The following is a 24,420-nucleotide window of genomic DNA, read 5'->3' as shown; positions in this document are numbered from 1 at the left end:
AACTCAAGTCCCTGAGAGAACAGAACTACAATTGCTGTTCAGCAAGTGTCTGATCATGCAGTCTAGGACACGTTCACGGAGGGCGCCCAGGAATCGTTGTAATGTAAGACACGCTGTGAATATTTTTTATACTTCTATGTTTTTGACATTTAAAATAAAACTTTACTTTCTTTTATGTAGACAAGAGTTCATGTCCGACCCTATACATATGCGTAGTGAGATATTCCAATTTTCCAGAGGTACATTATAGTACCTCTGGGTCTTGAAGTGACATGAATGGGAATTGTTTCATACACTTCACTGAATAAACACGCCTTTGCTAGCTTGGGCTCTGAAGTCAGGAGGCCAGTGGTTAGGATGGAAGGAAATCAACTGGACAGAAGGGAAGGGAGGGCGAGGCAGAGGATCAGCTATTCAAAATTGAAGAACTAGATTTAAACCCAGCCCTCCTGCCTCCCAAAACCAGAGGAGTGATCTCACCTCTCACACTGTTAATGACAGGGAGAATATTCATTTTTTTAACTATCCAGATGATGATAAATATATAGAAAAACCAGGAACGTGTGCAGTTCCATGATCCAGAGAGCCTATTTTACCAGAGACTTTTAACTAGAAGAGATCTTAGACTATGTGAAGCCCTTTTCTTATTTGGGAAATAAACAAACAAGCTGGGTACGACGGTGTGCAGGAGGCTGAGGCAGGAGGATCCCTTGAGCCCAGGAGTTTGAGGCCAGCCTGAGCAACATAGAGAGAACATCGCGAAAAGAAAGAAAGAAAAAGAGAGAGAGAGATAAATATGATGACTTTACTAAAGTCTTACTAAACATAAGATACCGTTTGAATCATTTGTAATTAATTTAATTCTGCCCAAACTCCTCTAAAGTCAGAAGTACTAGTATTCACATTACATCCAGGAAATGGCAGAGCTGGGATTCACATCCTACTGTCTACATGACTCCAGACGCGGCACTATTAACCATGTCATCAGCTGAGTGAGTGGATGGACGAATGAGTGAATAAATGCAAAAATAAAGGCAAAATAAACGCTTCTAACTTGTGGCTTCCAGGACCGCTGGCAGACCTTGTCTGGACCACACAGAACAGCCATGTGAACAAAGGGCGGCTCAGCTAAACCCTGCCTCCCATGCCCCTCCCCCACCACGCCCCACTCTGATCCACAGCCCCCCTTTTCAAAGGGGCAAAGTCAAAAACAAGGGTGATATCCCATAGGTCTGGCCCAGTCACACAGGGACCATGTGACAAGACAGTGTTGTGGGGATCCGCATAAGGACTGTGGAGCTTCCTGTGGGCCCCCCTGGTGCTTCCTGCCTGAGAAGAGACATGGGCCCCTGGTGCCCTAGTGTGAAGTTTCAGTTAGTGGCAGGGTCTTCACTTCCTGTTCCAAGCTGTTGGGTAAGTCTTGTACTTCACGACCCCGGGGCCTCTAGACTTGGGTCACATAGTGCCCTGAACAGCTTAGCGACTATGTAGTGCCAGCCAGAAACAGAGGCTCAGTTCTGATTTTAAAAAAATACTACCTATCAGGACAAAGAGACAAGCTATTCAAATTCAGGACTGTTCTAAGATGCACCCTGGCACTAAGGACGTGACTAATCGAACGTGACATGCATATTTTATGACTGTATCTCTCCCTTCCCGTCTCCTTCTCACCCCTCTTCTCTCTTAACATCTCCAGTTGTCATTTATAGATGCAGAATAGGAGACATTTAAATCTAAATTTATTTACCTAAGGCTCTGTTCAAGTCTTATACGCCAGGCTGAATTCTCCTTACCTAGTTTCTATTTTGTTTTCCTATATGTGAGGAGTGTGCTATTTCAAAGGCCCTGATTTTTTACTTTATAGGAATGCTGAGGAAGAGGCCCCAGGAAGACCATGCCGTACGTAGCACTTTCAAATCAGTCATCTGGGGGATTTGTGACCTTACAAAAATTTCTGGTGGTTTCTGACATCCAACTTTCTCCCTGTCTCAAACTCTCGCTCTCCCCGTGTTCTGCCACATATTTTCAGGCAAGAATCTGAGCTGGTGAAAAAACTAAAAGACAGAAAATCCAACATCCAACAGCGACCATAAAAATTGTATTTTAAAATCACAGCATCTACCAGGAACAGCTGATACAAGAATGCACAGCGTATTTTAATCATATCAACTGTGCCCACCTCAATTTAGATCCTGGGAAAAGGCTAACAAAGACAACACTCACATTCGGTTTAAACTAGTCTACTGCCACAGGAAAGTACCTTGAACATCAGTGAAGACTTATACACAGAATGAATTTCCCCTCCAGGGAAAATCAGCGAATATAAATTCATTAGGGCCATTAATTCATCCACATAAACACAATGGACAGCACTGTTAATGGTAGGGGAAAAAAATCAGACTCTTTAAGAAACAGACGGTAACACCTAAAGCAAAGAGAGTTGAGTTCTAATTGTGCTTCTTGTAAGAAGACAATAATAACACCTGTTTCTTTCTCATGGAGAATAGATACGAACTTGCTAAAAATATGTTTAAGTTCTTCTAGGTAAAGCTCTATGGAATCCCAAGGGAGTCCAATCAGAAAGGGGAAATAGACTGGTGTGTTCCCTTCATTTTCGATGAGGGCTAGGTGCCCAAAATGTTTTAAAAGCAGAAAACTGGTAACGCTGGATGTATTGTCAAAATACATTTCCCTCTGGTTAAGAAAAGCAGAGAGGGGGAGCTGGAAGGGCGGAGCGGTAAGCATTGTCATCAAAGCATTGTTATATGAACTGAATTATATTACAATGGCAACGCTTCAACATGGAGAATGAAAATTGTTCTGTATTATTGTGGATTGACAATATGACAATCGTTCATTGAGAGCGCATGACAGCTGTGGCATTCTAGCTCCGTGCACAACACAAGATGAATGAGTGCTACAAGTTCTTCAGGATGGGCCCCTATTTCACAAGAGTCCGTCTCATCCCAAAATAAATACACGCCAGCTTTTCCCTATCTCAGCAAATTTAGCATCTCTTTACAAACCAACGTGCTACCAGCGGCCTCAAAGTGCCAGTGTCAAGTCCCTGCTTAGTGGATTTGCAGCAGCTGTGAAATGTCAAGTCAAAATGCCATGGAAGATCTATACAGCGCCTCGGCAGAAGAAAGGGCAAGAAATGGTGGAACGCCCATTCCCGGACACATGTGAGCTGTCTCCTCATCCACAGGAGCACCGCTAAGGAATTCGCCTCTTGGCACCAGGCTCGTCCCACCATAGACATAGGAGACACATTTGTGGACCTCCTATACCAAATTATTCACCTAAAAGAAGTCATATCATACATGCTACTTGAAATGAACACATTTCGGAGTCCAGAGATATTTACATATCCTCTTATGGACAACGAAAGCCATTCCTGCTTACCTACTGCCCCCGGGCCCCCTCCAAAAAGAACCCAGCAAGGTAAAAAGCACAAAATCCACCCATCATATTACCATGAGAAAGTAAAAGTCCTCTGTTAATCTTCTGATTTCCAGCTTTATTGCATTTTAAAAAAAAATTCCTAATTAAATTTATTTTTAACTGACACATAAAACACAGCACTTGCACATATTCATGAGGTCCCATGTAATGTTTTGATGTCTACATAAACTGAATAATTAGGCCAAACATTTCTTTCTCTTCTAACATATATCACTTCTTCATGGGGAAAACAATCAAAAATCTCTTCTTGTAGTTTTTGTAGATATGCAGGACACAACTGTTATCTGAGGTCACCTCACTGTGCAGCAGCAGGCTAGGACCTCTTGTTCCTATTTACGTGCAACTTAGTATCCGCTGGCCAACCTCTCCCCAGCCTCACCACCTCTCCTGCCTCCAGCCTCTAGTAACCACCAGTCACTACCATTCTACACTCAATTTCAATGCATTTTTTTTAAAGAGAATTTGCTGCATCTCCTTTCCCAGGGCCTGCTTTTTTAGAATGCAGCAATCAATATATACTCTCAACATTTTTTCAATCTCATGAGTATTCTAAAATATAATTTTAATGGCTATATGTATTCCATTTTCTATATATACTATAACTTACAGAATCCCCTACTATTGGATACTTAGGCTGCTTCTAATGTTTCCTTAAGAAAAAGAATGCAACTATTATGGAACATTTGTATACTCTAATTTCTTAGTGTAAAATCATAAAACCTGTCCTGATTTTCTGGGATCCTGACTATGGCAACAGTCAAAACCTCAGAGTAGTCCTTAGGTAGGTACCTGGAGCATAATTCAAAAGAATGAAGCAATCAATATACTTTCAACATCTCTCAACTTTCTGGAATATTGTGTGGTTACATGGGATCATGTGACTAGTTCTGACAAATAAGTTGTGAGCAAATAAGAGTGACAGACACCACTTCTGGGTTGGAGCACTGAATTGTGTTTATTGGCTTTTCACCTCTGTGACCAAAACATCTGACAAGAAAAACTTGGAGGAAGAAAAGATGAATTTGGACTCATGATTTCAGACATTTCAGTCCACAGTCACCTAGTTCCATTGCTTAGGACTGAGGTGAGGCCAAACATCATGGCAGGAGGAGAGGGTGGAGGAAAGCTACTCAGCTCATGGTATCCAGGAAGAGGGGAAAGAGAGAGAAGGGGAGGGGAGGGAGAGACAGAGGGAGGGGGAGGGGAGGGGAAGGGGAAAGAAGGGGGGGAGAGGGAGGGAGGGGTGAGAGGCAGATATAGTCCCCAGGGGTTGACCTACTTTATCCAACCATGCCCCCACCTGCCTGCAGTTCCTTCCTCCTCCCAGTAGTTCATTCAAACTATTAGCCTATGATGGATCAACCCACTGTTGAGGTTAGAGCCCACATGATCCACTCAAAACAAACCCTCTGGAGCTCTCTTTCCTTGGCACAACCAGGAGTGGGACACAATGCTGGTTTTATTGGAAAGAGTCCCTGAGCAACGGGATAAATACAGTCCCCCTTTCTCCACCAATCCACAATATAGATGAGCAAGAAGCAAACTTTGGTTTCTTAATTTAAATCACTAAGATTTTGGAGTTGCTTGTTACTGTATCATCATCTAGACTCTTCTGAATGGTAAGCACAGTAATATTTAGCTGAATTTCTTTGTGATCTCATGATCTAATTTAAAATGTTCACAGAAAATTCATCTCTTCTCCTCACACATTGTTTATGAACCTGGCAAATGACAGACATGCCTTTTCAGGTTTCCTGGGCTTCAGTATGTGACAATGCAACAGTGCTCCCTGGGTACAAAGCAGTTACGGACTTCATGAATGCTGTGGTTTGATTGTGGTCTGCCCCTTATGGGTCATCTGCTGGAAGCTGGGTCCCCAATGTGACTGCATTAGAGGTGGTGAAACCTTTAATAGGTGGGACCTAGTGGGAGATGGTTAGACCACTGAGGTCACTGCCCTTAGAAAGGACTGATACCATTCTCATGAGACTCCAACTTTTTCTAGTGGGAACAAGTTATAAATGAGCAGGCCTGACCCCCAAAGTTCCCTGGCTTCCTGTGTTCCCTGGGACCGCTTCTACTTCTACTACTGTAACACCACCAACATGAGGTCCTTACCAGATGGAGCAGAAGATGGACCTTCAGAACTGTGAACCAAATAAACCTCTTTTTTAAAACAAATTACCAAACCTCAAGCATTTTGTTATAGCAACATAAAGTGGACAAATATAGGAAATAGGTAGATAAGAAAGACCCAGTCTGGCTCTGAATAACTTAAAGTGAAAGGATACGGTTTCTGATTTTCTATATAAAAGGAATTTAAGGTTATCAACTGGGCCGTGAAGGGCACCCGGCGAAGTGATGTTCACAAAGCAAATGCAGTCTGTGTGCAATTATATATTTATTTGATGTGGCTTTGCAGGAATGCCAAAGTGGACACAAGAGAGGGACTAGAGTCCTCCTTGGGCTGCACCAGTACTACCCAGGATGCAGCAAGTTCAACTGAAAGTAGAAAGTAAAAAGTTCCAAAAGGGGAAAGGAAAAGGTAGCCATGGTGCTTCAAAGGACTGGAAGATAAAGTCTGAGGGGGAGACCCTGAGAGAGCGTTCACTGGGGAAATTGTATTTAAGAGCACTTCTGAGACCAAGTTATCCACGGGAGAGGCTTGAGGGAAAGGAGCGATCTGGACAGAGGGCACGGGTAAGCAAAGGCACAGAGCAGAGGACACAGCAGGTCCCCAGGGCAATCTGACAGAGGCCTTATAAGGAGGCCCACGAAGGATGTCAGACCAGTGTGCACTCGAGGGCAAAGTGCTGGGGGACTTAGAGGGGTCTGTGTGTGGCCAAATGAGTTGGGAGTGGTGTGAAGCTGGGGTTTGGAGGAGGAGAATTATAAACCAGGAAGAGAGAAGCAGGGGAGCTGGTCCTGGCAGGTTTCCTTGGCTGGAGTACAGCGCCTGTATCTGAATAATGAAGTTGGTCAAACAGTGAGGGATGCAGCCCAGAGAGGGAGGCACCAACCAGGGCCTAGCTCTTCCCGCACAGGGGGTGCCTAGCCCTGAGAACATGCTGAGCACAGACAGAGGAGCCCAAGGAACACCACCTCAGAGTAGCCAGCCCTGGTCAACCACAGGATGAGTCAACTTACAGGACTTGTTGGTCTGTCTGTCTGTCCGTCTTTGTTTCTTAACTTCTGGGCCCATTTTTGCAGCATTAGTTTGTCATTAACATCTTCCCCCCAGAATAGGCACAGTAGACGAAGGGGTTGGGTGACCTGTAAATCCCTTTGGTTTAACTTAGAGGAGACTGAAAGTAAAATGAGGTTTGAAGGTTATCTATGAATTTTCTCTTTAAATATTATAAAGAAGAGCTGGCAGCCCTGACTATCTTCTCGTGATAATGAGAAAAAGAAACTTTTGAGACAAAAAAGGAAAATGTCCCAGACATTCAGCACTGGGTAAGGTTTTTCAGTGGGGCTTCCCTTTTTGCTTAAGCAGATACTTTCTTTATGAAAGCAGTTTCGTTTTGTTCACATAAACAAACAAAAAGCCCCAAATGAGTATAAAGGCTGTGAGAAGCAGGTGGAGGATGAAAATAATAGTCACTTCTTTGTGTGACCCTGAGTAAAGGAAATGGATTTCAAATACAAAGAGAACACTTCCTGGGGCAAGTGGGCCATCTAAGCCTGACATCCCACCCAAACAGAGCAAACCCAGGAGGTTACAGAGCACCTCAACATCCTTGGTTCAGAAATAAATGCAGATTAGTTTTTCAAAGCAACCAAACAATAGCGCCATCTCCAAAAGGTCAGGATCAACTTGCTGGGAACCTGCTTGACACAGAATGGAGGAAAGTCTCCTTGAACTTAGGCTTCATGGGGCTGCGAGGGCAAGGGGCCCTTCACACTGTCATCACCAAAGAGAGCAAACATTTTCCACGGGATCTGTTTTGTTCTAAGGTCAGATCTACAAAGCCATAATTACCCAGGTAACTCGGGTCTGATGTTGCCTAAAATATCCTGGTAATTATAGGAGAAAGGTCATTTCCTGTGTATAATCTCAACTATACCACTGGCTGTCTACACTGGCAGTGAGCCAGTTAAGAACAGCCTCTCATTTCACTTTGTACTAGCACAGACCTTGCCAAAAGACTATGAATCCTTAATCGTTTTTTTTTTAATTACCTTTATAAATATGCCTCCGCCCTTGTCCCACTCCCTAAAATGATCTAAGGACGTTAGGAGATGACACATAAAATACCCTTTGCTCATTTTTGCATTCAAAGGAAATGCACTCAGGAATGGGAGGAGACTGTCACAAGACAGAAAGGAAAGGAGAGAGAACAGGAGGAAGGAACAGGGTGCCCAGAGCCGCAGAACTGCGGGATTAAAAGACTGCAGGCTGCGCGGGGAGAGAGAAAAGCCACGCGGATGTGCAGGTCAACAGACATCTTATTCAGATGAGCCCTGACAACGCAGGCAGTTTGGGGGCAGAGAGAAGCGCATCTGCTGGTGTGCGATTGCACGGGGGAAGCGACCGTTCCTTTTCCTTCACAAAGAAAAAAAAAATGGCATTTATCTCAAGTACAGCCAAGCGTATTAGGATTCACCTCCCCCATTCTTTCTTCCCTCTTCCTCCTACCACCTCCCTTGCCACCTCCCCTTCCTGTTGCAAAAGAAAAGGTGGGAGGGGGAGGAGGACCCGCCGGTCCCAGACCGCACTGTGGGGTTCTCTTTCTTCAGCTTTTACCAGCCTATGGGGGTCAGGATGCTATTGGTTCAGCTTTCCGTGCGATTTGGTGCCTCTCACTTAGCAACAGCGAGCAGGAGACGCAGCGAGCGACGCCACCTGGATCAGCGAGTGTGCGAGGGTTTAAAAGGAGCCGTTCGCTCCGGGGGAGACAGAAGGGGAGAGAGAGAGAGAGAAAGAGCAGTCTGAGCTTAACGTATTGTACCACCAAGAGCAGGGCTTAATCAGGCTGCGCCCAGCAGCCAACAGGCAGGCTGCGGGGAGGAGCAGAGACTGGACAGGAGTGATTTTAATGAGTCTGTGCATACACCCTAGATTGTCTCCGCGTGTTTTTCTTTAAAGGACAATCTACTGCTGCATGGGTGGTGGGTGGGGAGAGAGATGGTTATCTGGGCAAGAAATGAGAGATGAGATGAATCTGAAACTCTGCAGTGAGTTTCCTCGGTTTGATTTTGTTTTACACCAGGGTGTTGTTACTAGAAAGGAAAAAGTAAAATTGGGTGTACTTGAAAAGGCAATTGGCTATGTAATCAGGGGATTTTTTTTTTTAATTAGTCAACACAGTAGCTATTTCTAAATCCTAAATTCCATTTTAGTGGTTGAAAATTAGCTTTGTGGAAGTGGCAAAAGAGAAGTACAGCTCTGCTAGAAAGAGATTTTCTTTCTTTCTTCTTCTTCTTCTTCTTTTTTTTTTTTTTTTTGCTTTGCTTTGCTTTGCCTCCTTTATGGTGCAAGGGAAATTTCTGAGAGGGAGGCTGATGGAAGTTCTGCCCCCTCTCACTGCCCAAATGTAACTGCTCAGCAGCAGTAACCAGGAAACACCTCAGGCTAATCCAGATTCTCCTGCTTCTCTTCATAGAATCCTCCCCTTCCCCTGGTTCTAGGTCTCCCTTCCAAAGGTTAGAAGGATCATCTCACCAGTGTCTCCACTCCAACCCACCAGACTCCATAACACCCAAGAGCCAGCCTTAGCGTCTAAAATACAGATGGCAAAGGATCCCTCTGCCCGTCCTAGGGAAAAATGGAGCCCACTTGGGTCTTCCACTGGGGTCATCTGTGCCCTGGAGACAAAGACCAGCACCCTGCAGGACACAGATGGGCCCCTTTCTCCTTGCTACACCAGACCCGATTAACCCCTTAAGTACTGAGTAGCAGAAGCCACTGACTATAGTGACACCTACTGCTCGGGGCACAGCTGTACATCCTGAGATCACCTACCGGGTTCTCACTGATGGGCACATTTCTGGCTACTCTGGGAAAACAGTTGACTGGGGACATTTGTGGTTCCCTCACTTTCAGGCAGACCTCAGAGATAGGCCTGTAACTTAGGTCTCTTCGGTGGAGACACAACATACACCCATCTATCAAGAGACTTGATCTAGACTGCGTAGAGGACAGTGGAAAGCAGTTTCCAAGAGCTCATGCCTTCTTCAGAGTCACTACTAAGGAGAAACCACTGTGTTATCCTGATACCTGATTAAATTATTCTGGGAAAAATGAAAGGACTCACTGAATTTTGCTCTACTTAGAAAAACACGTTAGCAAAGCATGGTACAAGGAATAGGGGTACTTAAAAACTCTACTTGCACAAATTATAGAATAGCATTTTAAATTACTCTGTATTTCTTTTATTCTGTGCATTCGTTAGATGGCAGAAATTCCCTCTTGTTGAGGAAAAAATCCATTTAATTTTGAAAGTCAAAATTAACAATATTCTGAAAAGCAGGAGAAAATGCCTGTATGCTGATACCAATAATATTTACAAGTGTTTGATTCTTTTCTCCAGGAAGGACAAGAAACAATATCACAAACAGAATCCAGGATTTCCTCCCAAATAGGCACTAAGTTTAAAACCACACCAAGAGGCCAAGAGCATAAGTCAGGATAGTTATAAAATTAATGGGTCAGGAGGTACAACTTGTTTCGGTTTTGGCAAAGCACATCTAAGGAGTCTTCCGTCATGATAGGTACACATTGAACAGAACACTAGTAATGCAGAAACTTCAAATATCACCCTTTCTTCTGGATGACTGAAATGCTTTGCAGATATTTTGCTGATTCACAAACAATCTACTTGGAATAACTGGGTGTTGAATTGTGATATTCTCATTTCTCACGTGGGAGACAGGAGTTGTACAGTTTACTCAAGGTCACAGCATAAGACAGTGGAGGTTCGAGGGATCAGGCCTCCTGATTTAAAGCCCTCTTTTAGCCCCTGGGCCACAAGTGGCAGGTGGTTCTCTCTGAATCACAGTGGAGTCGACCTCATCCCTGAGTTAATTTGTGCTACTGTCGCAGAGTTGTTGATGGCCCTCTTAACATTCTTCTTGAACTTTCTCATGTATCATTGCTTTCACAAAATGGGTTAAGAAAAAAATTAGTCTATGGGGGGCATGAATAAAACCTATTTTAAAAAAAACAGCCATGGTTCAAGTGTAAGTTGAGTGAAAGGCTGTATTTACCACCTGCACCTACCTAGCCAATGCCAACACTGAAGGTAAAGCCGCTCCAGGTCTTCACTAGACAGGGATCCACAAGGTGGAGCTGCTGGGGACGGGGGTGGGGTGGGGGGCAGCTGTGTAGTTAGATTCATAGTGCAACACTGAAACTTTCACTCTTTCCACAGACTATCCCACTGGCTGAACACAGCCCTGTGTGTGGTGTGCAAAGCAGAGCCCAGTGACTGGTATGTGTGGGCCATGTGTGGTTGTCTGGTGGGGTGACGGTGATAGGGATGGCATTCTCAAATGTCCCTCTAAAGTCCTATATATATATCTGTTAGGAGAGGCTCCTTCTCTCAAAATATTCCCAAATCAACAACTATTTTTTCCTAGAAGGGAAGATAAATAAATGGTGATAAATGTATCCTTATGATTCATTTTTCCCCCAAATTCTATTTTAACATAAAGCCCCAATCAATATCCAGCTTTAACCTACAGGACTACGCTTATGAATTATATGTTACTGAAACCTACAGAACACCCCTACTGAAAACGTGAAAGTGGTATTTTATTAAATTTTATTAAATCAACCACAAGAGGCAAATACACCGTGAGGGGCTTTGCATTCTTCAGGTGGTGATATGAACTATAGCCACCAACAACTGGTGCCCCTGGTGTTGGATAGAAAACTTCAAATTCTGAAACTTGTCTCCTCGTGCAGTCACTTCCAAAATTCTTCACATCTCCCGAGGTGCCAGGATTCTCTCAGCACCGGCTTGGAAATGGGGGATACCTTGACTACTCCCCACCTGACCTCCCTCAGTGCCTCGGGATGCCCGTTGGACGATTCTGGAACGTCTCACATCTGGATCTCCCACTTCTGTCTGAAATAGGTACTGGACTATCTCTTGGTTAGGCTTCCAGGGCCAAACCACCTCACACCTAAATTACTGCAGACGTCACATTCCTGATCCCTGGGTTTCCTGCTGGGCCATCCAACTTCATGTCCCCATTGACCCTCACACCAGCAGCGACTCTTACCTCTTATGTAATTCAATCACTGCAGATCTAAAGAACTTCACTGCAACTTGGCTCATACACTTTTATAAATAGATCAGGCTTATGTATACATATTTATCCAAACTTTTTTTTTTTAATGAATATACAGGGACCAGCAAATCTTTACTGTAAAGGGTCATTTAGTCAATATTTTAGGCTTCCAGGGCTGAAGGGCAAAAGTGATCTTACTTATGAAGATATTGATACAACAAGAGAGGAAACAAACTTCCACAAATATTTGTGATCAAAATTCAAAACTTTGTTTATGAACACTGAAACTAGAGTCCCACACAACTTTCATGCACCATGAAAAACTATTATTATTTTGATTTTATTCCCCCAACAATTTAAATATATAAAAAATCATTCTGATCATGTGAGCCATACGAAAACAAGTGATGGGCCAGGGTTTGGGCTCATGAGTCATTGTTTGGTGACCACTAGAGTATGCATTAAATGGTTCTACCTGTGGTCAAATGCAAACGGGAACAAAAATTTTTTACTCCCCTTTATTTTCTATTTAAGACATTTCTGTATTGTTTATATATATATATATATATATATATATATATATTTTTTTTTTTTTTTCTTTTTTTGGCGATGCTGGGGATTGAACCCAGGGCCTTGTGCATGCAAGGCAAGCACTCTACCAACTGAGCTAGATCCCCAGCCCCTGTTTACATTTTAATTACAGACATGCATTACTTTTATGATTGAAGAAATAATGGGCTGCAAAGGTGGTTTAGTGGTAGAGTGCTTGCCTCCAATGCCTGAAGCCCTGAGTTTGTTCCCCAGCACCACCAGAAAAAAAAAATTTAAAAATAAGAATGAAAAGAAACAATAACAGAAGTTTTGATTGACGGATTAAAATAAAGACCTCTCCAGAGCTTTCGAGTTCCTGCCCTCTGTTTCTATGAGGATGGCGGTGTCTCCATGACCTCCCTAAAATCCCCTGGACCTACTGCCTGGCAAGATCATGCTCATATTTCAAGTTATTGACATTTCCTAACTTTCTTCTTTAAGACCTTCATACGTGAGACAGCATGGGGATAGCCTGTCATCTGATCATCACTTGTCAGTTAATTTAGTGTGTGTTTAATCCTGTCTCTTAATTGGCCTATGAGCTCCCCACAGGCAGGGACCACCTCAGAACCTCCTCCGCCCTCCAAAGCAGCGCACGGTGATGAATCTCCAACATCAACAAACACTGCATGGCTATGTATTTGATCAGTCTATGCTAAAATGCAACAGCAGACTTTTTAAAACAGCATTTAATGAATATTCTAGGATCAGCAGGTAGAAATTAGAAACATGGAAATTTTGTCTTAATGTGCGAAATGCTATTTTTTAACTTTTAAAACTGTCCAACAATGAAATACATTGCCTCTTGAAATAACACATTTCCTGACACTAAAAAGTATTCAAAACACAAGTGTACAGCCATCTGTCAGGGATTCTGTGGAAGGAATTCCTGTATTATGTAGGTCAGACCACATGGCCTCTAAAGTCCTTTCCCACTCAAGAATCTGTTATTCTGATTGACTGTATTCCCCTATCCAAAAAAAATCTCATTTGTTTGTTAAAACTGAGTAGCTTAAAGCAACAGAAATCACAAGTGTGCAATACTGATCATTGGCATTTTTTTTTTTAATTCTAGGGGTGTATGGAGACAGTATTGGTCTGTTTGTTTGAAGCAGGCTTAGAACATTCGATAAACCTCAAGCACCAACCTGAGAAACAGATCTCAGAGCACAGAGATTTCCCACCTCTCCTTGAGACGGCTCCCTGGAGATGGTTTCCTCATTGTTGTTGATTTATTTTTTAAGTGCAGTTGTTGGGTTGATGTCACTAGTCACCTGTCTGAATGATACCATGTAAATCATAATTATACCTTTATTTTATTTATGCTGACTCTATCTTTCTAGATCCTTTAGAATTCCAGGAAAATCCCAGATTCAAAACGAGCTTAGAAACATTTTACTTCCCTTTTGGAAGTAAAAATATAGCCCCTTGGGCACCCAGCTACAAGTACACATAATTTCAAAAAGCCAAATGTCCAAAAGGGCCCTCCAAGAGTCCTCTCATCAAGTACCTATGGCACCCACCATGTGCCAGGCAGTTCTGTCTGTACCAGGTATAGACAGTAAGCAAAATGTCTGTACACGGTCACCTACCAAAAGGTCATTTCATTGTTAAAAAAAAAAAAAGAGTGAAAGAATTCCATTGACTGGCTTGCATTGTCTAGGAAAGATTGAGCTTTCTTAGAAGTTTACAGATGGAGAATCAGTGACTTTAGAGATAGATAGCAGATGACAAAGAAATGCATATGCAAGAAAGAGAAAGAGGTAAAAGAGTGAGAATCAGCTGCAACTGTAGGGGCTCCTGGTGTCAGATGTAAGGACAGGGACAGTAGGCACTAGCAGAGAGGAAAGGGTGAATGAGACTCTGCCTGGGGCTAATACTGGAAATAAGTGGGGCCCAGGTACCAGTGTGTGCGCAGCCTCCAATGCCCCAGGGCCTTTGCCACAGGATGCCTTCAGGTTAGCTAATCACCTGGTGCTCACGACAAGGAGTGACCTCTCCATGTTCCAGTTCCCCAAGCACCTTCCAAGACAGTTCGGACATATGTTCTACAAAGCACCTACTTCAAGCCCTGCCCGTACAGAATGCCCTCTGTCCATCTTCATTTTCTTTTCGTCTTTTCCTGGAATTGTTTCAAAAAGATTCAGGCATGCTATAAATCTTCTGATTCTTAAAAAAAAAAATCAGGACTAATAATAATAGCTTACAGTTATTGAGTGCTCACTCTATGCACTAAGCTAAAAACTTTACCAGGATTATCCGAAGTTTTAGACATAGAAACTGAGAATTAGAAAAGTTCAGTAGCTTGCTCAGGTCAGAAGGCTAGTAGATGACAAAGACAGGATTTAAACCCAAGCAGTGAAACTCCAAACACATCATTCTCAACCACAGAACTGTAGAACAGTAGCAAATGCCGTGTTGACCCACCTTCTCATCTTCCAAAGCCTTCTCATCGTTAAACCATAGCTATTTGAAAGTTGAATGCCAGCCAATGAGATGTCAAAACTGTGCATTATTTGTTAACATAAGTTGGATTAACTAAAAAGTTCTTCCCCTTCAAAAATAAACATAAAATTTTGTAAATGCTCAATTAATGAAAACCACCACATCCTAAGAATACAAAATGAAAATTTCCCCAAAAGACTGACGTGGGACTATTCACCAGTAGCTTTATTTCTGAAGTAGTAGGAAGAGGACAAAATCAATCAACTTATTGACATTAGAGCAGAAGAAATCGAAGGAACAGCCCTTGGTCAGCAAAAGTCCATGCTAACCTGACGGCTTAGACTATACTTCATTAGGCTTCAAGGGAAATATAGTATCCCACAAAGTCTAGTCACTGAAATAAGGAATCTTTTAAGGATATCTTTCTTGAACATTACAGATTTATATTCCTGTGTTCTTAGCAGAAAATATCATATTATCAATGCTCTGAAATAGGATGATCACTGTTATGGATATTATTAGCAGTAACAGGCAGTAAAACAATTTGCTCTGGGTTGGGGAAGTTAAAATCATTGGGGTTCTTTGTTTTGCCCTAAAAAGTACCCTAAACAGCTCCATCTTCCAGGTCCTAAGTCTGTCTGCTTTTGTTTTTTCTCTTATTTTTTGGTACTGGGAGTTGACTCCAGGGGTCCTTTACCACAGAATTATATCCCCATCTGCTTTTTATTTTGAGACAGGGTCCCCTAAGTTGCTGAGGCTGGCCTTGAACTTGTGATCCTCCTGCCTCAGCCTCCTGAGTTGCTGGGATGGCTGGTGTGCACCACTGTGCCCAGTCCGAGACTGCTTTTCCTATTTCTTCTCTTCCTGCCCTCCATTATCTTGACTCTTGCTCTGGCACCTGATTCTAGTCCGCTTCTTATTCTACACAGGCTGCTTGCTGAGGAGCTCAGGATGGCTCCCTGTCTCTCCGGGGTTAAATGTGAAGCCCCACCCCCAACACACCCTTCTCTGAATTTTCTGTTTTTTTTTTTTTAAACTCATTTACAGGTTCCAGATGGTTGAGGTTGACGAGGCTAACCTCTGTTTAAATGTACAGTTCCTCTAATTTTCTCTTTTAGAAATGCCTGGCTGAAAAGACCCAGTGTGGATTTGAAGAGTTTTCTTTCATTCATCTGAGAAATTAGATACAATACTTTTTTAAAAAAATAAAATATTAACACAGAGTGGAGCAAGAAGGAAAAAAAAAGGATGAACCTATTTTGGGGAGGGGGGCGGGTCCTGGAGATTGAACCCAGAACCTTAGTGCATGCTGGGCAAGCACTCTACCCACTGAGCTATATCTCCAGCCCAGAAGGATGACTCTTTTACAAAGATTTCAATAGGCTTGTGTTTTCCCTTGAATACTTTGTCTCTGTTGGTAGCTCCTTAAGTTTAGACTCTTTTTAGATTATGAATTTAAGCTACCTCGCTAAGAAAGGAGAACCTAACATTTGATGTAATTCTTTCCTTATTTCAGGTTGACTTGGGCCAATGAATGGACAGACAACATTAGATGTGATATGGACAGTTCCACTCGCAGGCGGCATTACTGTGAATCTGTATGTTCCTGGTACTTGTGTCCTGCCAAGTTACGTGATTTCATGTTACCACGATGCGACACAGCGTCTATCTCACCATGTTACAGCTTTCTGGTGTTTTCGTTTTTAGCCACCATCTACCATCTTTTTTTGTTTCCCTCTTCCCCTATTGGAGCATATTTAGTTTGCTTTATTTATTTATTTGTTTATTTATTTATTTATTTTTGCTCTGATCCAATAAGAGGCCCAAGCACAGGTAGAATAGAGAATAAAGGAAGAAAAAAAAGGAGTAGAGTGTGAGAGAAATGAAGAGTCTGGGGACCCATTTTCTTCTGAGGTGACTGCCACAGTCTGGCTGGGCACAAATGCCGCAGTCTGGCTGGGCACACAATCACGAGCCACCACACAGCTTGTAGATTCAAACAGCAACTCTTTATTCCCGAACTCACACCAGCCGTCTACAATCACGTTCTGGGGAAATCCACGTTCTCTGCCCAAATCCACCTCCACTGGGCTTCTATCTCCAAAATATATTGTCTGAATCCCGTGAGAACTCAAGGGGAACTCAGGCAGCAGGATACGCCCTATTCCCAGCAGGAATAATCTTAAACCTTAAACCTGGAACCTAAACTGGGAACACCCTAAACACGATTATCTTAAAACCGGGAACACCCTAATCTGCCTTGGTCCTTGAGCAAGGTTACTTACATTCAATGTCACTGCAACATGTCAGCAACATGGGGTACGCTGGCAAGGAAATTGTCATACCTACTTGGCTAATGGCTCCCAGCAGGTGACCACATCTGACGAGCAAGGTAAGATGAGCGTGCGCAGCGGCACCGTGGGGTAGCTTACGGGGCAGGTGAGGACCGTTTCGGTGTGAGTATGCTGAGGGCACAGGTCTTCTCCATGTAGAACACACTGAAACCAACAGCTGTGCTTTCTACAACAACTCCCATTCTCTCTACCGGATGGAGCTTCACTTTGATTTTTTTAAAAATTTGTCTAACAGAGGTAAAGAAATAGATATCCTATTATCAGAAGCTGTAGGACAACTTTAAGTTTGATCAGGGAAAGAAAAACATCTAATTCACTGCAACATCCCAGGCCTAATCATAGGAGCACAGCAGCATTCAGTAAGCATGGCCAGGGGCTGGGAGGATGGGGCATGGAGAAGGGTTGGCTAACAGGTTCAAGAACACAGATGGGATTAAGTTCCAGTGTTCTGCAGCACAGTAGGATGACTATAGTCAACAATAACTCATTCTGTGTTTCAAAATACCTACAAGAAAGGATTTTGAATATTCCTAATAAAAAGAAATGACTAATGTTTAGGGGTGACGTATATGCCAATTGGAGAGATTTGATCATGGCCCGTTGTAAACAGGTGTTGACCATCACGCTGTAGCCTGTGAAGATGTACAACTACTTCTTGTCAATTACAAATCAATAAGTAAATGCATTCACAGGAAGAAAAAGAGAACCCGGTAAACAACTCTGGAGGAATGCCTGGTGGCAGGGGTGTTCCTTCCCCTGAAGAACAGTCATCCTTCCTAGTGTGTGCAGACTTAGGAATGGAAGAGTTTCAAGAATCTGATATCGCACCGGTCCTGAGGAATGTGCTTAGGAGCATGTGCTGATTGGGGATTCAGTTCAAACGTAAAAAGAAATGCTCTTGACATTCTTGGTATCTGATTATTAAGGAAGCAAAATAAATCTCTATTATAAAAGCAAATAAACAAAATAAAATAAATCCTCATGATTTAAAAAAGACATAAAATAAATAAATAAAGATATAAAATAAATTGAATGAGTAAATGGCTGCATGCTCAAGAAAGGACTGCCCGGTGTGAACAGAGAGCCTGAGGGAGGCCCAACTTCATAAATCTGTATTAGGATAGCCCTTCTTTATAAAGGAATCAGCTTTCATAAAACTGGCCTGGGTGACTTTAAGTTTGCCTCTAAGAGCTAAAGACCAAGATAAGAGAGGGAAAATAGAAAAGGATGGGTTAAATTTGCAGAAATTGTCAGGGTTTCTATGGCAGTGAAATGCAAAATCAAGGGTGCATCTTTTGCACATAGCAATGTAAAAGGTATCTTAAACACAGGCAAAAATGTTTTCTCTCCAACATAATAGTTCTTATACATATTTGGAACTCAAAGTTCCTTTGTTATATGCGACATGATATCTGATGTAATATCCATTTTATGTATATTAACAAAGGCCTGGAAGACTCTATCTGGGTTTACAGAGGCATCCAAAAAGGGGCTAATAATAAACCATCAGAAGTCACAAGCCTGAAATGAAAATCCAGGCTGTGAACAGAGGTAGGCTAACTTTCCTTAATTTAACCCAGTATCCTGCTCCTGCTATAGCCAGGAATACAGATCCCAAAAACATTACAAAGATGTCCTTGACTCAGGCATTAGATCAGGGCTAACATGGCCAGTCACAGTGGAAGCACAGGAAACCATTTCAAGCCAGACACTAAATTAAGTGGAAAGTCTTGCTTATTTCATGGATTTCTCCTACAGTGAATGTCAGAGCCTGCATTAAGTTTATAAAACAATGTCTAAATGGTGCTATGGTTTGGATGTCTCCTAAAGTCCCAGGTATTAAGGATTTGGTCCCTACTCCCTGGCACTATTGGGAGACGGTAGGGACATTCAAAAGGTGGAGCCTAGTGGGAGGTTCTTCTAGTCATTTGGGGTGTGCCCTTGAAGGGGATGTGAGGACCTTAGCCCCTTCTTCTTCCTTTCTTTCCACTTCTTAGCCACTATGGAGTGAGCAACTTCCTCTGCCATATGCTCTCACCACAGGCCCAAAAGCAATGAGCCCCATCGACCATGTAGATTGAAACCTCCAAGACTATGAGGTGTAATAAACCTTTCCTCTTTTTTAGTTGACTATCTTAGGTATTTTGTTACAGTAATGGAAAGCACTGGCTAACTAAAACATCACTATTATACATGATATTCTGAGGCTCTTAAATAACCTACAATCTATTTAAATACAGGTACTGAATATTTTGTATCATTCATATAAAAGTAATCCCTATTCCTAAATACAACACTAATGCAATAAGCAGAGTGACAACTTGTAAACAGAAATCTAACTATACATGCCACTGGATTTCAGCCAGAGGGTCCAGATTCAAACTGAAATTCCGTGCTATCAGCACAGAATAATTTTATCAGCTAAACAGGCAGGAGAAGAAGCAACTGGTCCCAGAAAACTTTGATTTTATTCCAAGTTATCATCAGGGAATAAGATGAGTCCAATTTTATGTAGCTAGGAGTGACAAAATGGCATGCACATCTGAGGTGGATTTCTTTGTGGCACATATAAAGCAGAGGTAGGTTTTCAAAGCCCTCCTCATCCCTCTCTTCTCTACCACCAGCACCTAGAGCCATATTTCATTTTCATTTTAGCAAATGGTCAACTTTTCTCTTTTTTTACCAGAATTGGACTCAAATCACTGTCCCTAAGTAAGTTAAGCAATTTGGTGCACACAGGAGATCTATCATAGAGAGAGATCCATCTAATGAAAGTGATCTCCTAACTATGACATGGAAGATGGCATTCTCTCTCTAGCTAAAGAACACACTGTTTCTGCTAGGGCAGGAAAACATCAATCTAGGCACCTCTAAGATTAACAAAGAACAAGATGCCATTCTGGTGCCTGGTAAGGGAGAATTCTGAAGGATTTCTGTAATCAAAACAATGACCAAAGTTCAACCATGATGTAGGAGTTCTAGTACCTAAACTCAAAGCAGGAACTATACCAAGTTTATATCCAGGTACTAAAATACAACCATGCCAGTAATAATTTGTGCCAATCCAGATACATCTTCCAGTTACTTAATGAAAAATAAGAAGGGCTGGGATTGTGGCTCAGCGGTAGAGCACTGAGCACGGGCGGGACCAGGGTTCGATCCTCAGCACCACATAAAAATAAAGGCATTGTGTTGTGCCCATCTACACCTAAAAAATAAATATATAAAAAAAAGAAAGAAAAATAAGAAAACACAGGATTCAGAATAGAAATGATTTTCATGCTGCTTCTGTCGCACATGGTCACCTTGGTCCACAGCATGTTACTGAGACTTTACTTGGTGTTGGCAGAAATTACCACTAACTGGCAAAAGGAACAGAGAAGAAACGACAATATGGTGCCTGTACATGCAACCGCCACAAAGCCCAGTGTTTTGACATTGTTACTGAAACAAACTCAACTATTTATGAGAACTAAGTTGAATCCAACAGTTGGTGTGGCAGGAAAAAACATCTGTTTCTGGCATCTTTTTGTCTAGAAAGTCACTAAGGAAGGAGGAGGAAGCACACATTCACACCAACACACACACCTCCCGAAAAAACCGTAAGGATCACCGTCATGTGGGAGCAGAACCTCCTGCACCCTTGCTGAGGCCTCACCTTGGAGGCTCAGGCAGGGCATCCCTGCAGATGGCTCTGGCTTGCTTCTGGATAGTTCTAGATAGTTTCCTTTTTTATCCACCAGATTTGTTCTCATTAATTATTTTGAATAAAACACCTTTCCGGAGTGGAGCACAGACCATTCTGCCTGTATAAACGGAGAGCATGAACCCAGATAAACTTTTCTCTTGATCTCTAAATGGTGAAAATGAGCATCCCAGGAGATGGGGTATTGACCCCACCCAGTGGCAGCAGCATCAGTGCCATCTGGGACCTAGAGAATCGCGGTATTCAGAACCTACTGAGACCCACGGAGTCCTGGAGTGGGGCCATGCAGTCCTCTGACAGCCTTCCAAGGGAGGTGGGTGGAAGCTCACGTTTAAGATCGGTGCCTTCCAGTAAGGGGCTCTAGACCGCCGACTCCTCGAGTTTTCTAGTTCAATAAACTCCCCTTCTGTTTGCTCTCCAGTTACTGCTCATTTCTGCCCACCCCCGAAGCTGCCTTTTTGGGTTCTTCTCTCTTTAATTTGCTGTATCTAATCTGCTCTACGCTTAGAAATCGGTTGTCACACTTGTTAAAACCATGTGTACACTACAAACAGGTAGGCTCCACTCGGTGGAGAGCCGCTTAGGAACTGGAAAAGCACCAAAGTGTACAGTTTGAGGTCAGATTCTGGGCATCAATTTTGGGTGCTCCGGGCCTTTTGTGCATCCTTCTGTGGTTGTACAGTGAGTGTTTATTTCTGGTCAGAGAGAAGGTCACAGAACAACTGAATTCCAGTAGGTGACCCATTTCTGTGGGCCAGTGAGTCAGTGCAACGTGTATCTAAATTATTTTTAATGTACCACTGATAACTCCTGTTCATTAACTGCTCTTTGCTGTGTGCCAGGCACCTTGCTCAGCATTTCACACACTCTGTTTAGTTAGAGCCTCACAATGTGAAACAAGTTTTATCAGCCCCGTTCTAGATGAGGAAACAGAGACATTTAGCTATTCAGTAACTTGCTTAAGGTCACAGGGCTATTAAGAAGTACAGCCAGAAGTACAGCCAGAACTTTGGGATCCAGGTTTGCTGGATCCCAAAGCCCCAGAGCCTTCCTCCTTAAAAAAAAAAAAAAAAAAAAAAAAAACTTTTAAAAAGTTAACACCACTGGGTTACATAGGAAAGAGGCAGCCAGGTCTAAACTAAAAACTGAAAAGAAAAAAAAATGAATCCCAAGAATAAAAAAGAACCATGATAAAAGGTCAATATTAAAAAAGGGATAGGTGTATCTTTCTTGGGATGGGGCCAGGAAGACACGTGACTCAAGCAGGCCACCCAGCCTGGGCAGCCCACACCTACCAGCGCCTGTGGTAAGAGGGGCTCCCGGGTCCTGAACACCTGGCTGTGGCACCCCATCTGCACTCTCTGCTTCCTGCCTAGAAGCTGTGCCAGGCTGGACCGTCTTAAGGGATCCCCGGATCTCGCTCCTACGGGGACCCATGTTCCCTTTTCTATCCCACTCTGGGGTCCTCAATTAGTCATTTAGAAGCTGGTCTAAAGCACACAACACAATCTTCATATTTGTAAACATGGTGAAGTCAGAATCTTCTAGCACGTAACTGAGAGCCTAGAACCAATGTCGAACCACCTGGAATATTAAAAGTAAAATGTTCTCTTCTGACTTTTTGTTTGCTTGCTTTTTTAAAAAAAGAGAAAAAGGAAAGATGTCAAGTTCGCTTTCTTTGAGCCTAAGATTTTACTAAATACACAGTCACGCTACAGCACGCTGGGCAGTGTTCTCTGAAACATTTATTAGTGTGCAGACAGATGCTATGGGTGGATACCGTGGAAGAAGTCACGACAGGCAGGGGGAGGTTAGGTAAGAATGTGTTCATCCAGCATCGAGGTCGACCTTGTACGAGTTCTTGGAGCTGCTGGGAAAACATCATTTCTGAAGTCTTCTCCATTTCTTATTGAGAAAAATCAGAAGCAAACTTTGTATTCCAATAATTTGATTATAATCCATATTTAATCACATAAACGGGCTTCTGCTTTCTAAATTTCAAAGAATCCCCTTTGATTTTATAGGAATTTCTATAGGAATGACTGAAATGAGAGATAAAATCCAAGTGTTTCATAAGAAGAATATCAGCATTCTGATATGGCACTCATGCCAAGGGAACTGTAAGAAGCACACATAAGCATATTATATGAGATGGAATGTGAGGAGAACACAGTTATCCAGAGATTTCCAAACTGGTGGCATATAAAAGTGCTTTACCGTCTGGCACTGGAAAACATACCTATGATCCCGGCTACTTTGGAGGCTGAGGCAGGAGGATTGCAATTTTGAGGCCAGCCTGGGCAACTTAGTGAGACCCTGGCTCAAAATAAAAAAAAAATAATAAAAAGTGGGGGTGGGGGGTGGGGATGTAGCTCAGTGGTGGAGTGTCCCCAGATTCAATCTCCAGTACCATGAAAAAGAAAGGAGTGCATTATTACTTTGTAAATGTTTCTATGGTTTATAGAGTTGGGCTGGAGGTGCATTTGAAGCACTAGTTTGCTTTTCGTTGTTGTTGTTTTGTTTGTTTTTGGCTAATTCCTCAGTGAGAGGCAAAAGCTGTCCATCTAACCTCTGGTTCCCAGCAGACTGAGAAGGGACAAAACTTGTGTCCCTTTTGATTCTGCCATGGCCTGGTCCTCTTTGGAAACCAGTATTTCACAACACTGCACAAATCAGCTCCTGGTGTGTCTGCTGAGGGGCACCCCCGCCTTCCCTGCTTCCCTGCAGAATCTCATCACTTTCTCTCTGCTGACCCTCCCCTTCCCTCACCAAAAGACAAACAAACAGGGAACAACAGCTGTGTCCTAAAATGAAAGTGGACCTTTTAAGTTTTGTTTTTCTTAAACCTCTCTTCTAATTACTAGAAGGTTTTCTCAAGGCGGTTCTTCAAACTGATGGAAGGTCCTAAAGACTCTAGGCTTCTCTTGAAAATGAACACTCTTTCCCCCAGCTCATCAAACAGAGTGCTTTAAGCTGCCAAGACGACATTTTTCTAACGACCATGTGGTTCTGCACTTTGGTTGTCTTTGCCTTTCCCTGACAGGTAAAGGGACTCCGGCTACAACTCTTACCCAAGAGCTCATCCCCCTGCTAAATGCCAAGACCCAATAAGGAAGCAGAAGTAAAGTCCTGGTCTTATATAAAGGGTGTGCCAGCAAAATCCCAAAGCCATTTTGTGAAAGTACATATATATCAAAGTATAAATTATGTTGACATTGAGCACTTAGTCATGGTTGAACTAACAAGTTTTCTTTTTCTTCTGCCTCTAAAATTCCATCAAGGTAGAATTTCAAATCTCTTCAAAAAATTTTTTTCCTGCATATATATTACTAGTATGTACTTTATTATAGCAGAAGGAAAGAAATATAATTATTGCACATATCTGTTGGCTGTACTGATGGTGCTATTTCTCATAAAAAATGCAGCAATTCCTTCTGCTTTGGAAGTCAGCACAGCCTTTCACCCACAGAGCTGTAACTTTTCAGAATCAATCTCTCTTGGCTTTGCCATCGTCAAGACTTTCTGGATTAAACTGATCCACAAAGTCTCCACTGACCTTCCCCCAAGGTCACCAGAGGCAGGAAATGTGCACAACATACTTGGCCCCTATAGAAGCTGCTT

The 24,420-nt window shown here is 42.6% G+C and overlaps 1 protein-coding gene, 1 long non-coding RNA gene and 1 other non-coding gene across 3 annotated transcripts in view; 1 reads left to right on the top strand and 2 right to left on the bottom strand.

Moving 5' to 3' along the window:
- Positions 1-24,420, bottom strand: part of Maml3 (mastermind like transcriptional coactivator 3) — a 390,401-nt gene that overhangs the window by 285,970 nt on the left and 80,011 nt on the right. The gene's annotated exons all lie outside the window — the stretch shown is intronic.
- Positions 1,243-4,629, top strand: LOC124103062 (uncharacterized). Its single transcript, XR_006855089.2, has 3 exons — positions 1,243-1,413; positions 1,865-1,899; positions 2,030-4,629. It is a non-coding gene; the product is annotated as an uncharacterized LOC124103062 (long non-coding RNA).
- Positions 12,308-12,380, bottom strand: Trnaa-ugc (transfer RNA alanine (anticodon UGC)). The gene has a single exon. It is a non-coding gene; the product is annotated as a tRNA-Ala (tRNA).

This window comes from Marmota monax, unplaced genomic scaffold (genome assembly GCF_021218885.2).
Source record: "Marmota monax isolate L192 unplaced genomic scaffold, Marmota_monax_Labrador192_F-V1.1 WCK01_AAM20220418_F8-fsc00039, whole genome shotgun sequence".
Taxonomy (NCBI): domain Eukaryota; kingdom Metazoa; phylum Chordata; class Mammalia; order Rodentia; family Sciuridae; genus Marmota; species Marmota monax.
Note: the sequence above shows the minus strand (reverse complement) of the source record. Positions and strands in the feature narration are given on the sequence as shown.